The following is an 11374-nucleotide window of genomic DNA, read 5'->3' as shown; positions in this document are numbered from 1 at the left end:
TTTTTAATTAAGTCACTCCTTAATGAAAATCGTCAGTAAATCAAAATTGATTTAACAACCAATTAAAGACTTTTCTGATCTTAGAAAGTAACCACTGAATGTCTCTAATTTTAGTTACACATTAAAGAAATTTCAGTGATATACTAGGCTGAACAGAAAGCTTCACAGTTTATTCTATATAAACAAATGTTTTGTTTGGTGACTAGAACATTTTATGCCATGAAGGTGTATTAGGAATTATGCCCTGTACACTGGAATAGAAAAATTAAGAGGACCACAGGAACGTGTCACTATAATCATTTGCAGAGATGAGAAAATAACTTCTTTGGATCTATTATCCTTTCTTTGCCAAGCTAACTTCCTGATATATCTCAAACTATAAGAAACCCATGTGTGATTAATGCTACCCTGAGTTACTAGCATACCATCAGTTTCCACTGGTGACTCTTCGTTGAAAGAAAAGTAAATGGGTGTTGTCATTAAAAGTGTTTCCATTTCCATATGAACAATATATTAAAGAAATTCTCTTGTTCTATTTCACTCACATATGAACCAGTGAAACAGAAGTTTTCTGTAGCTTCCAATTTCTAAAGCTTCTCTAAGGTCGTTTTGAAATGGATGAGTTAGCAAACATGTATGATAGATAGTCTAAAGGGACATAACCTAACTATTCACTAGCAACAGCTTGAGAGCTATGAAAATTGAGCAATTACCTGAGGAAATGCTTTGGGAGCCATGAACTTTGTCCCTTGTTGTCTCCATGGAGACTAACAGAAAAATGAATCATGTGTACTAGCTAAATAAACGTTGATAAATATTATGGACAGAAAAGGGCAACCATGGTAAAATCTATCAAAAATTTTTTTCTGACCTTTTACCTTTAAGATTGGAAATTATCTACTTCACAGAGAAATTGAGGCCCACATCAGGTCTTTTTGATATAGTAGAATCAAATGGCAAACTGAAAAAACTAAATATTTTGAATTTACTGTAGTGACCTATTAGTTTTACCACTCTGATTATTAGGGATTAATATATCAATTATGTTTATAAAATGTTTTAACAAAGTTATTTTCCACAAGATGGGTTTTTTATCACTGTAATCATTTCCATCATATATGTGTGTACGGCATCCTCTTCTTCATCTCAAAAGTTGATCCATATCACAATGTGGAGACACCAGTTTTAGAAGGAATGCATTTGGAAGGAGAAAGCAGCCCACCTGTTCACCAAAGCAGGTGGCGATCAATAAGATGGCAGATACTCAGCCAGATTTGTCTCTCATTTCTATTCTCAGGATTACCAAATTAAGAAAACATGAGCAGGTGCCCACAAAAAAAAAAACAAAAAACAAAAAAAAAAAACAAAAAAAAAACAAAACACCAAGTTTCTACTAGAGGGAATGGAAATGAAAGGTAGTTTATTACATTTCTTATTAAATCTACTATCTTATTCTCATTTGGTCAATTAACTTTCAAAGTCTGGGAAACAGCAAGTGTTGAAAGTGTGTCACTTTACAAAGTGAAGTGGCTTAGCTGGAGCAAGTGTTTATGCATATGCATCAGCATTAGAAATTTCTTCAGTTTTCTCACTTTGTGTACTATTTTGTTTTCTCAGGCCCTGCAAAGATAACATGAACAATAGCTAAATGCATAAAATATAGAATAAATCTGTTCTTTTTTCTTAAAGTTTTATACATAACAAGTATCAAATATGACGGTCTATTCATTTTTCCTCCTCACTCCACTCCTCTTCTCCATCCTACACTGAGCTGTTCAAGGCAATGCAATTTACTTTTTTTTCTAGTAGAAGTTGTGGATACATAATTAGAAGTTACTCTTCCATTGTATTGGCAGTCATGGATTTCAAAATTTAAAGAATCAGTTCAGGTCAAAAAATATTAGAAAAGTAAGCCATCATGAACATTTTCTTAAAAAAATCTGCTTGGTATAGCATGATATAAATGATAAAACATTCAAGGACCATTATCATAATGGTGTTCTAAAAAATTACAGTAAAAAACGAAAGATGAATTATTAAGTAAAATTTGTCTCTAGTGAGACATCACTATTTCATTAGAAAATCCCCTTTAAAATAAGTGGTTCATTCTGAACATGAAAAAAATAGCACTTAGAATTTTTAATTGTGATTTGATGAGCTAACTTCAGTGTAATTATTATTAGGTTTAAAATATTCTGAAAGGCATTTTTAGCCAGAAATTGTTAAAGAAAAAAAAATCATCCCAACCATTTATTCAATGATTCTGTACTAACGAAGTTCTTTGGATGTTTGGAAGACTACAAAAGAGGGTCCTAGCAGGAATAAAAGCCAAAATGTCCATTTCAAAGTTTTGCTTGAGACATTAGAATTAAAATTTATATCATTAAATAAATACCATCACCTTTAACGCACTTTTCAAAATGCTGTTGAAGCATATTCATGTGGTCATATTTTTTTCATGAAGAAATATTTTTATTTCCATACACAATGAGCATTCTTAAATGTTTTATACTAGAGATTTCACAAAACATGTTAAAGGCCATGTTTGTGGAAAAACGTTCTTTCACTGAAATAACATTTACTTGGAAATAATGAATGTTTATTATGTTTACAAACATCTTTTAACATATGGCATCACATAGTATATATTTCTTGTCCTATGATGAGGTATATGCATTTTTTATTGTACTTAACACAATGTTACATTAGTTTCAGGCATACAACATAGTAGTTCAACAAGTTTATACATTTATAACATAGTGATTCAACAAATTTATATGTTATGCTATGTTCACCACAAGTATAGTTGTCATCTGTCACCATACAATGCTGTAACAATACCCATGACTATATCCCTGGGCTGGATCTTTTTATCCCATGACTTATTCCATAGCTGGAAACCTATGTCTCCCACTCTCCTTCACCCATTATTCTCATTCCTCCAATCCTCTCTCCTCCAACATCCATAAGATTCTCCATATTTATGGGTCTGTTTCTGCTTTTAGTTTATTCATTTGTTTTTTTAGATTCCATGTTTGAATGAAATCATACGATTTGTCTTTCCTCTCTGATTTATTTCACTTGGCATAATACCTTCTAGGTCCACTTAAGTTGTCACAAATGTCATGATCTCATTCATATAGCTGAGTACTATTTCATTTATACACACACAGACACACACACATACATACATACACACACACATCTTCTTTATCCATTCATCTTGTTGGATACTTGGGTTGTGGGTTGCTTCCATATCTTGGCTATTGTAAATAGTTCTGCAATAAACATAGAGGTGCGTGCAACTTTTTAAATTCGTTTGCATTTTCCTTGGGTAAATACCCAGTAATGGAATTACTGGATCTTATGGTATTTCTATTTTTAATTTTTGAGGAATCTCTATACTGTTTTCAATAGCAGCTGCACCTTACATTCCCATTAAGAGTGCATAGGGTTCCTTTAGTTCTCTATATACTAGCCCACACTTGCTGTTTCTTCTGTTTTGATTTTAGCCATTCTGATAGGTATGAGGTGATATTTCATTTTGGTTTTGATTTGCATTTCCCTGATGATTAGTGAAGTTGAGCATCTTTTCATGTGTGTTGGCCATCTGTATGTCTTCTTTGGAAAAATACTATTTATGTGTTCTTCTCATTTAAAAAATCAGATTGTTGTTTTGCTTCTGAGTTGTGTAAGTTCTTTATATTTTGGATATTAATCCCTTATCAGGTATATTATGTGCAAATATTTGTTTCCATTCAGTAGGTTGCCTTTCCATTCTGTTGTTGGTTTCCTTCATTGTGCAAAAGCTTTTTATTTTTGGTATAGTCCCGATAGTTTATTTTTGCTTTTGTTGCCTTGACCCAGGAGACCTATCAAGAGAACTGTTGCTATGGCTTGATGTCTAGGAGATTACTGCCTGTATTCTGCTAGGAGTTTTATGGTTTTCAGTCTCACATTTAGGTCTTTAATCTATTTGAGTTTATTTTTCTATATGGTGTAAGAAAATGGGTCAATTTGATTCATTTGCATTTAACTGTCCAGTTTCCCCAATACCATTTTGGAGAGACTATATTTTCTCTATTGTTTATTCTTGCCTTTTTTTGTCATAGATCAATTGACCATGTAAGCATGGATTTATTTCTGGGCTCTCTATTCTGTTCATTGACCTATGTATCTATTTTTTTGTGTCGGTACCATAGTGTTTTGATACTATTGCTTTGTCATAGATCTTGAAGTCGGGGATTATGAAACCTCTGGCTTTGTTCTTTCTCAAGTTTGCTTTGGCTATTTAGGGTCTTTTGTGGTTTTACACAAATTTTGGTATTTGGTTCTGTGAAGAATGCTGTTTGTATTTTTATAGAGATTTCATTGAATCTGAAGATTGCTTAGGGCAATATAGACCTATTGACAATATTACTTCTTACGATTCACAAGCATGAATACCTTTCCATTTGTTTGTATTGTCTTCAATTTCTTTCATCACATTTTCTAGTTGTCAGAGTTGGTTCTTTTACTCTTGTTAAGTTTATTCCTAAGTGTTTTATTCTTCTAGGTGTGGTTGTATCTTCTAGGTGTAGTTGTAAATAGGATTTTAAAAAAAGAGTCTCCATCTAATTGTTATTATTGTATAGAAACACAACCAATTTCTGCATATTACTTTTGGATCCTGAAACTTATTTGATTCATTTATTACCTCTAACAGATTTTTAGTAAAATCTTTAGGGCTTTCTATCTCTAGTAGGTCATTTGCAAATAGTGACAGTTTTACTTCTTCCTTATCAATTTGGAAGCCTTTTCTATCTTTTCCTTGTCTGATAACTGTGGCTAGAACATGTAAAGCCATGTTGAATAAAAATGGCAAGAATGGACATCCTTGTCTTGTTCTAGATCTCAGAGGAAACACTTTCAGTATTTCACCATTGAGTACAGTGTTAACTGGGTTTTTCACTTTTGGTCTTTATTACGTTATATTCCCTCTAAACCCACTTTGTTGAGAATTTTTTCTCATAAGTGGTTGTTGAATTTGTCATATGGTTTTTCTGCATCTATTAAGATGATTATATAATTTTTACTCTTTGTTTTGTTAATATGGTATGTTGTGTTGATATTTTTGACAAATACTGAACCAGCCTTGCATCCTGGGAATAAGTCCTGTTTCATTGTAGTAATGATCCTTTTAATGTATTGTTGAATGTGGTTTAATATTTGTGGATTTTTACATCTACTTTAATCAAGGATCTTAGCCTATAGTTTTTCTTTTTTTGTAGTGTCTTTATCTGGTTTTGGTATCAAGGTAATGATGGCTTCATAGAATTTTTTTGGAATTTTCCTTCCTTCCCCCCCTCTTTTTTTTAATAGTTTGAGGAGAATAGGTATTAGCTTTTCTTCAAATATTTGGTAGAATTCACCTATGAATACATCTGGTTCTGGACTTTTGTTTGCTGGGAGGCTTATGATTACCAATTCAATTTTGTTACTAATAATTTGTGTGTTTAGATTTTCTATTTCTTTCTGATTTAGTTTTAGAAGATTGTATGTTTCTATAAGTGTATCCAGTTATTCTAGGTTGTCCAATTTGTTAGCATATAATTTTTTGTTGTACCTTCTTAGAATCCTTTGTATTTCTGTTGTGTTGCTAGTTACTTCTACTTTGGGTCCTTTCTCTTTTTATCTTGATTGGTCTGGCTTAAGGTTCATCAATTTTATTTATCTTTACAAAGAACCAGCTCTTGGGATGTTTGGCTGGCTCAGTTGTTAGAGTATGTGAATCTCGATCTTGAGGTCATGAGTTTGAGCCCCATGTTGGGTGTAGAATTTACTAAAAACAACCACAACAGAAATGAAACAAAAAACATTTCTTGGTTTCATTGATCAAATTATACATGAATAATTTAAAGAAGTATTTTTCATTTTTTAAACTAAAAAAATAAAAGTGAAGATAAGAGGAGCTGTAGAAACATTTGGAGCTGTGGACTGAGGTATTTAAACACCCCCAAGCCTTACTTACACATGCAGTGGTCTCTGCCAAACCAGATAGAAGTTTCATTGTTGAAAAGGTACAGTGGCTTGGCAGGTACATTAGGAAGAGTGGTGAAGGTCTGGAATATGTCCTATGGGGAATAATAGATTTTAAGATTCCAGAGGTAGGGCCATTCTAAAAGATTGGGCCCAGGATAATGCTGTAAAGTGGCTTGCTGAAACAAAGTATATATTAACAGTAATGATATTCAAGAAAGTATAATAATTTTTAGGTTGGTGGAATTAAACTGCCTAAAGTAGTTATTGAGTTTGTCTTTGTTAATAAAAGAATAGTTTATAAAGGTCTTTGATTGTATAACTTGTAAGTAAAGTCCCTATAAGCCTTTAAGATTTTTATTTTATTCTGTTTTATTATACATAATTTAAGAAAAACATTTTCAAATAATTTTACCTTAAACTTGGGATATAATTCTTAATTTACAAAATATAATAACATATTTTCTTATTTACCTAAAACACAATGTTTCTATCCCTGAATCTAACATAAAGTTTTAATTTTTTAATAGGTACAAGTACCACTTATTTAGCAATTACTAAATATTAGATGCTGCCTTAAACATCTTGTAAATAATTCTCACATAACAATAAATCCTCATATATAACTTGATATTAATAATTATTATTCCCATTAAAAATGAAGTGTTGGAGTTTGGAGAGCTTAAGAAATTTACCCATGTCATATAGCTGCTGATTGTTGGAGCCATGACCCAAAATCAGACCTATCACTTCAGGATGTAAACACTGTACCATTTGATATGCTGGTTGGAACAGTCCTGCTAAGTATAGATCCTCAGGATGCTTCTTAATAAAGAATTTCATGGGAAAAGCAATATCATAGTCATTGGAGGCTACTGCTAAGATTAATTACCTTAAGAAATTAGCAGAGATTTTTTACACACCTGAATTCTTCAAAGGAATTTGAATAAACTTTTTAAAAAATGTGAATGAATATGCAGTAGAAAACTTTATCATATTGAAATTATATAAATAATAATAAAAAGAAAATATATAATGTAGTAAGTAGTCTCATATAATATTCATAATAAAACATTGGCTGCAGCCATATTTTTTTTTTTTATCATGTGTACCATTCTAGCTCACTAATTCCTGGAGAAAAACAGAATATCTTGGAAGTTGGAAAGAAGGAGGAAAAGGGAAATATCCAAGGCTATCATATTGACAGTGACAACACAAGTTAAATATAATTTCAGAACTGCCAAAGATATGATGATGTGTTCTAATAAGTTTGCCATTAATTTCACAGTTGATGATATTTGTTTTGGTTTAAAAGTCTTATTTTATCATCTTGAAGTATAATCTTGAAGGAAAAAAACCTTAAATACTTTGTTTTAAAATTCCAGGAATTTACATCAGTAATAACCATGTCTTGAATTATTCTGTTAATATAAGTATGCCAAATTTTGGCCCAACATACCCTAAAATAATTTTCCTTCATGTTAAACCTTTTTACAGCCAAAGTGTGGAGAATATAGCAGAGAAATATGTACCAATCCCCATTCCACCTATTTTCAGTGTTACAGTGACAGTCTCTGTCAATCACAAGACATAAATAACAGAATCTAGCAATGCTCTTGAACTCCCTTTGCAAGGAGTAAAACTCGCTATTAAATGAAATTAGATTCTCTCTAAATCTTAGCAAAGCCTTTATTTCACCTCTGAGAAATAAACTGGCTGAAGCAGAAACATTTATGCTAACAAAACTGGGTTACAGTGTCAGTCCATCGACATTCAGTGTCCCCGGTAGTCATGGTTGTTGCCATATAGTGGTGCCCCTTTAATTAATTTTCTTGTTAGGTCACAAGGGAGCACTTAGGGAAGAACAGTAGTAGTTTGCTCCCTTCTACCACGGACAGATAAATCAGTGATCATGGATTATTTTTAAACCTTTTAACATTAATTTTAGAAGTAATTCTACACTCAAGAAAGATTTTACATTTCTTTCTATTGTTAGAATTTTTCATTAATGATAAGTCAAAACTCAAAATTACATTTAACTCACTCTTGCAAAAACTACAAAACAGAAATCTGCCATACTTTGGTTTTGCCTTGGTCTTATCTTTGGGCTAAAAAGAATTCTAAAACTACAATTCTCTTCTTGCCTAGAGATGAAGGCAGATGGTATTGAGTACATTTGGTTCTTCAAAAACAGTTTTCTATAGCATTAGCAGTAAATCTACCATTTGCAATCTATTGTCTATTTAAATCTATTTAATTTACATTTAACAAGACACCTCTTATTCTCGAGTTAATTAAAGAGTTAGTGACTATTAAAAGGATACTAATTGAAATGCAATAAATAACTGAGTTGGTGTGTAATTAACCAAATTTACATAAGTAATAAACACAGTATTGCAAGCTTCCAGAATGGAGTTGAACTAATGCTGATAGTCTAATCTCATACAAGAGCAAATATCTAGTCATTTAATTAGCATAAAACAAAGTAGCTGTGGCAAATTAATTGTATATAATTTTTTTTAAGTAACTGCCAAAGAATAATGTAACTATGCTTTATGTGGTCTTTTAAACATTATGATGATCCCTATTAAATTTTCAATGTGTCTTTTCAGGAAGAGAACAAATTCAGATAGGGGGCGAAGGATCATTTCCACCTTCATAGGACCTGTCATTCTCCTTAGCCACCACAGTTACTTTTTGCATCCCTAGTTTACCCTTCATATGCCCCTTAACACTGTGTTCTACACAACATGATCTTCCATTTAAGAAATGTTTCTGTAGGACCTTCACAGAACAACCCAACATAGTCCGGAAATCCATGTCCCTCGCAACTCCCTAATTTATGATGGGCCCATACATTTAAGAAATGATTTAATAGAAAATACATTGTTCGTAAGTCTTAATAGATTTTTGAAACTAATCCCTTTTATCTCCAATGTATGTGAATCTGCCTATGGAACACATGGGCACATCATAAAATGAAGCCCCAAAGCTCCATTCTATGTGTTATTTTGGTGATGTAGTATTTCTTGTATAAGCAAATGGCCATCATATATTCTAAAGTGAGGACAGATGGAAAACAGACAGAAACCAATAGCAAACTGAAAGACTTCAGTACTTAGTATGTGGTTCTAGAAAAGCATTTCTGCTGGGGTATTTGTTAAATATATTAATGATTTTCTTTCTTTTTTTGCTAATTTATAAGTCTCTAATAAGGAGGCCAAACTATCTCTGAAATTTTACATTTACAATGTAATTTCTTAGTAGTTTGTGACCCATATGCAAATTTTTTTTCACTTAAATTCTTCGTGAGTATTTTCATTTGCTTACAGGAAAAAGTAAAAATTTTCCTTTTAAGAAAAGCTTGTATTAGAATAGTTATACTGATAAAAGACCATGTTATAATTAATAGATCATTTGGGTCAAAATTCACAAAGATTTCTAAGATTTAATTATAAGGTTATTGATTTTGTGGTCTCGTTATTCAGTCTTCACTCTCATTAAAGTTAAAAACAGGCAAACAAAAGCAATGGATTAAAAACCAGACAAAAGGGAGACCTGGGTAGCTCAGTGGTTGAAAGTCTGCCTTCTGCTCCAGGGATGATCCCGGGATCTGGGATTGAGTCCCACATTGGGCTCCTTGCAGGAAGCCTGCTTCTCCCTCTGCCTGTGACTCTGCCTCTCTCTGTGTGTCTCTCATGAATAAATAAATAAAATCATAAATAAAATCATAAATAAATAAATAAATAAATAAATAAATAAATATATGTAAAAAAAAAGACAAAAAATAACCTCTAAGAGTAAGATGGATTAGATAAACTAGAAACACATATAATCATATACTTATTTAGAAGTAAATATTAATAGCACAGCCATGCAAATATATTGTGGTTTCAAAAAGTAATTAATTAGAAGGGGAACAACTGAAATGTTTATTTCCAAAGAATTTATAGTCAGTAAAAGAAATATTTAAGTAATAACAGCATTACATACTGAAAAATGTTTTTTTTAAGTCTAGCTTAAACTTTCCCAAAGGTTTCTGCTCCTACCATTAAAATTATAAATAAATTGCCATTGTGTCCACCTGACATGTAATAATGTAATGCAGGGAAGCATTATCCTCATTCTAAATACTAAAGTTTTTATAAAATAATAAAAGACAAAACGTGTATTTAATGGCAACAATGGTTTTTAGAGCTTTCTGCTAAATATGAGAATAAATTGATCATTTTGCTGAATTACTTTCCCTTCTTGTTTGGTTTCCCACTGGCATTTTCTATGGGACATTTCTTGCCATGGCTAATAACTTATTTTGCAAACAGCCTTTTTTTCAAATTATGAAGATTGATTATACAATCAGACAGTATAAATATACATAAATTTAGATGTCTGTGAAAAAATTGTTTTTCACCATGTTGACTAATCAAGTTGACAGATTCAAATGTATTTATATGTGTGTGTGTATATGTATGGGTATATAGATATGTCATCGACCCTGTCAGTAATTGGGATGAACTCCATGAAATTGAAGGCTGTTTGCTCATAATCCATAAACCATATATCCAAGCTATTCTAATTCTTCTCATTTCTTTTCCTTGTTTGGAAGATTGCATACGCTAAGATAGGGACTCTCAAGGTTTGCTTCTGCTGCATATAGATGTTCTGTTATCAAATTTACACAAGGAGCATTTTCTAAATTCATGGAGAAAAAAATAAGAGCATTTTCTAAATTAAGTGCTATTTCTTAACCCTTTGTCATCTGCTATGAGAGCTTGCAATTACATAATGAATAATAGAGTTAAGAAATGCTAACAGAAAAACTGAAGGCATGTTTAGAACTATAGAGCATTTTGTTAAACGAAGAATGATTTCCATTTGCCTTTATGCAATATAGGCACTTTCTGCCAGTAAAAATGATTTCTATTTTGAATTATAAAATCCAGTGTCAGTATTTCCTAGTGTTCAGCAAAGAATGCTTTGACTTCCAGATGCTCAGCCAAATGAATGCTGAGAATTTCTGCACTAAGATTTTAATTTGATACTTCCTCAATCTCTTCATTTGAGTCACATTTTCTCCCCTCCGGAATGCTGATTTACATTCTTGCTGCTATGGATTGCAGTGAAGTAATTCTACCTATTGTCTCTATGGCTAGCTTGAACTTAACTGTTCTTCCCACAGAAAAAAAATCTGAGCATTTCTCCTCACACTCATTTCTCCAGTAAGAAAAACTGTCTGAAAATCACTGCCCTTGCCCCCTCCCCCAACATCTGCTCCTATTTTCCTCTTCCAACACATAAGGCATCTTAGATTTGATTCTCTGGGAACAGACTCTGAGGCAGAGATCTGCATGTAGAA

Source organism: Canis lupus, chromosome 14 (assembly GCF_048164855.1).
Source record: "Canis lupus baileyi chromosome 14, mCanLup2.hap1, whole genome shotgun sequence".
NCBI classification, from domain to species: Eukaryota; Metazoa; Chordata; class Mammalia; order Carnivora; family Canidae; genus Canis; species Canis lupus.
The sequence above is the reverse complement of the archived record's forward strand: the minus strand, read 5'-3'. Positions refer to the sequence as shown.